Here is a 4,504-nt window from a genome sequence, read left to right on the forward strand (position 1 = left end):
CCAATCTCGTGTTTCGGAACGGCAGCCAAGATACGTATATCGTAACACGATACGAATCTTACACCCAGTGCGCATGCAAAAGTTCACTGTAAATAGATAGTATAATACAGCAGCTTAACATGAGGCAGATTTGAGTCACGATTTGGTGATGAGCACCAACACCTGGAATCTCAAAATCTCGAAATGCAGACTGAACCATTTTAGGTCAAGGCGGACTGAATGGTCACAACCTGCAGTCTCCGCAGTCTTGTCTCATTCATTGCAGTGCTTGGACAACGACGGTGCTTTTCTTGAGCTGAGTTCTTACATCCTGGATGCCCTGAAGCAAATTCCCTCAGAACTCGGGATGTCTACATACCTGGACCGATATTTTGGAGAAAGGTACGCACAATGCTCACCAACCCTGATTGATGGACGTAGTTAAGCTTTGCACAGTTCCGTTGCGAGAGTACCCATCCCATGTGTGTCCCAAGAAAACGGGGATCGAATTATATTGATGATCATATTCATCTTTTCACTTGTTTATTTAAAATTCCTTGGAGGTTGCGCAAGACTTGGCAAGTTGCTTGATTCACCCGCAGCAACTTTGGGGGTGAACAGCCCTCAATTCAGCAACTGTTCACCAGAGTTTGTCCGTGATGACCAAGTCTAGTAAGTAGTCTTGCAAGTCTGTCACATGTTGGGTCCTGTAGGATATCTGCAATCAAGCGCGTGCATCCCGAGTTCTAAGGGGATACATCAATGAAGACAACCCACAATTCTTGTGGTTTTTACATATAAATGCTTTAAAAAATTCATTTGTCTTTAGCGTCTGTGTGCGTTTCCTATGCAGTTTGCCAACCAAATGGATGCTTTTCAGAATTAAGTGGGAGCGAATCTGGAGCCTTAAACAATGGCTACCATCACTTGCAGATGTGCCCCTCAGTTTTTTTTTGGGTGCATGCTGAGTAATTTCATTCCAGGCGATTGTGTCTCCTTGTGCCTTGAGATATATCACGAAAGGGTGACGTCAACTTTGCAGGTCTTTCGTTTGGTCTCGGTGGCACCGGAGCCCAGTCCGTACGGTAAATTAGAATGCAAAATCAGGCGGGTGTGCGAAACCACGTCACGTTCTTCCAGTATTAAAGATCACACTTCAGTTCGCCAGTAAAATCATCCTTATTCCGTAGAATGCCCTCCAATGAGATTAATTGCATGAATAGGTTTTTTCATTCTTTAATTTTTTTTCTACAGGTGTAGGTTTCTCATGCATATCAGCCTGTGGTGCTGAACAAGTGGCTCACAAGTACCTTCATAATTCTGAATTCTGAAAACTGTTTTGTCTTTTCCAAGGGTGGTCCTGAGAAATTTTAAGAATGTCACGCAGAAGATCATGACATGCACAGTAAGACAGGATTTGGGAAATCAGAAGCCACGATCTCCAGTCAAGCATGCCAGTTTCTTTGGCTGCATATACGGTAGTTTTCTGGCTCAACAAGGCGAAGATTCGCTTTGAGGTTGCACGGAGGAAGGGGGTGAAAAAGAGGAGACAAGCGACATGATGGTGTCTTAAAAGACAAACCACGATGTCTGGAATCTAGCTTGTCATCGTGTGCCCGCTTGTCTTACATCTCCCAAATTCTCTAGGCTGTGCGGCTGCTGAATTTCGCTGTTCACACGTGCATTCTCTATCGGGTGCATGAGGATGGTTTAGGTGGCATTTGCGAGCCAAGGATGGCTGAGCTGACCCATCAAGCGCATTGTGACAATGCAGCAAAGTAAAGAGAATATGTTCCCAAGTAAGTGATCCGTTGTGTTACGCATCCACAGTTGCGGACCAATGCGTCGTTAGCTTTATACTTTCCAAGCTTCGGGTATGTAGACGGTGAGTCGACGTAGTAAAAGTATTGCTAATCCCTGGTGTGTAGGTTTTGGCCCTGTTTTTCATATTCACGGAAAATCCCCCCAGCAGGAGATCGTGACATGTTAAAGGATCTGGGAACTGGGATCAAGGAGCGAGGTAGGTGCCCCGCTTCTGCTGTTGTTTCGGACCGATTGTCGTGTTGCTTGCATCTCCTACGGTACAGCTGTAATGGCACCTCCCTGAAGCCTTCGTCTATCAACAGTATGGCGTTGAGAGTTATCCCCTGAGTGTCCCCTTTCGAAGTTGTCGGAAACATGTGCCTCAACCATTGCATGCAGAGTATCCCCTGGTAAATAGTAACGGGTGTACTGATTCCGCTGCCTCTTCAATATTGTCGCATGCTGTGTGGGGTTTTTATTCCGTATCATTGTCAAGCCTGCATGATGAAACTTCCTCTCTCTCACCCCCTCGCCCAGTGAACTTATGTGCTAATTGTATGCATGCAATAGCCAAGCTGGGGTATATGTGTTTCGATTTCTGTGTCACTTCTTTGCGTCGACGACTCATCCCGTAGGCGTTTAACGGGTCGACTCGCTAACCCACCACCATACAAATATCTGTGCATGCAGGACGACGTTACATAGAACTTAGAGGAGGAATAGCTACCACGCAGCACTTTCTGTGATGGGGTTTCGTTGTGCACAGTACAAAGGTGCGAGACTAGTTGCGGTTCTGTACGTGCGGAGAAACCGAGCCGTCAAGTGATATGTCCCAAGTTGTGCGTGAGTGTGCGCACAAGATTCTGTTACCGTAGGGAGTGACCACATTTCAATTTTCTCGCATACTATGAAGGGAGCGACTGGACCCTTCATACAAGGTTGCTACGCCCACCTTTGTCTTCGACGCTGAGGCCGAAACTGTTACGATCCCATCGCTTTGGCTTTACATGCGAGGATGAACAGGTCGTAGAATAAGCATGTATAATATGAACCCTGGTCTGAGTTGTCGGAATTTGACCTCGGATTTAGCACGACCCCCTAGGAACAGTGGGAGGATCGTGCCATCTCGCATTGATTTATTAAAGAATAGTTGAACATAGACTGACTCGCTTAAATCCAGCTTCGGAGCTTCCCTGTTTATTATGACATGGTTAAACCCATACCTCTCCAGCTGGAGACCGTGTGTGCGAATCGCATCACTGGTGGCCTATTGCTTGCTGAATTGTCATTGATGTGATTCCGCTACATTTTGAGGTGCTGAGATTGAGACATAACGCGCTTTCGGCTTCTCTTTTCAATACTTCGCATGCTTTCCTGTTTTGAGTTTGGCGAAGAGATAGCACATCTCCTGTAGAGTTGCTCTGCTGGGGATGATTATTATGTTTTTTCAAATCTTGAGAGGAACCATTGCACCCGCGTTGTAATCTTGTACTAAACGCTCTGCATTACGTTTGAGAGTGAAGATTAGGAAGGATTTATTAACCATAGCATCCCCACATGGAGATCACGATTTAAAGCCCGAAAGGCCTGGAGCTAACATGAAGAGGCAGTGACCAAGATGGAGATGATGGGATGTTGGGCATGCTCAACACGATCTGTCAACATTCTAGAGTATATTGACGGGTCGTGATGGGCACTCTCAATGTCCACTTCATGGTTTTGTGACGTGACCCAGCTTGTGAAATTGATGACGATGGAGGCCTTCTCCAGCATTAACCTCCATCTTCCGGTGCAACTACCCAGAGTCGGTAATTCTTGGCCTTGCTTGTGAAGTCTTGCATCCATGTGAACTCTGTGACAAGTTGCAGGTAGCCCTAAGCGTTACCGATGCGGAACTACTTTACTAAGTTCATCACCCTGTTGAGGGTCTTACTTACAAGTTAGCTTGTGAAGGCTAATCAACACAACTGACTGGTTGAGAAGGGTGGAATAAGACGGGTTTAGGGATTTTGCATTTTCGTCAAAACCATAGAGGATGTCCTCTTTTTCATGTTTTTTCATTTTTCTCAAAGGCCATGATAGACTATTTGAGCAAACATTTTCTCCACCAACAAACAGTCTCTGTGTCTTAAGTGGCCCTCCTGAAGCGGTGGTAGCAGTTTGTATGCACAGGAATGACTTCACAGGAAGCCTTGAACTGGCTCAGTTTTCTCCCTGCATTAACAACTGATGGATACAGAGATGAGCTCCAGCACCTGTTGTTCATTGTATCTAGGCTGGTCTATGGAATTGTTTCTACATAGCTTAGTGAACTCCTAACAGAATCTACTCTCTTAGCTTTATTGAACTCTACTGGGTTCCAAAACGGAATCTGAGCTGTTTGACCTTTCAACTATTTGATGTACTAAATTTTTTTTCTCAGGAGGAAGTTGTGGTGGATGAGTTTCGAATAGGGTGTAAGGATTGAAGCCATTCGAAAGAATGGTTTGGTGTAACTACTGTGGTACTACATTGCTCTGTGTTTCAGGTTTAGACATCATACAAGATTCGAATCCTTGGTTTTGCATGTGAAACCTTGGCGAATCTTCTCGTTCACAGAGGATTCTAGTTTTCCCATTTATGGAGAGACCAACAATTTAAATGATTGCATTTAGCTGGAAAACAAGTTGACTCCGTACAAATCGTTTATTGTAACATCATTATACAATGATCGCAAAATAGG

The 4,504-nt window shown here is 45.0% G+C and overlaps 1 long non-coding RNA gene across 1 annotated transcript; it reads left to right on the top strand.

The window, feature by feature from the left end:
- Nucleotides 1–1,784: 1,784 nt before the first annotated feature.
- Nucleotides 1,785–4,203, top strand: LOC149988361 (uncharacterized). Its single transcript, XR_016504728.1, has 2 exons — nucleotides 1,785–1,999; nucleotides 2,473–4,203. It is a non-coding gene; the product is annotated as an uncharacterized LOC149988361 (long non-coding RNA).
- The last annotated feature ends 301 nt before the right edge of the window (nucleotides 4,204–4,504 follow it).

Source organism: Physcomitrium patens, chromosome 9, assembly GCF_059467195.1.
Source record: "Physcomitrium patens ecotype Gransden chromosome 9, ASM5946719v1, whole genome shotgun sequence".
Lineage (NCBI taxonomy): Eukaryota > Viridiplantae > Streptophyta > Bryopsida > Funariales > Funariaceae > Physcomitrium > Physcomitrium patens.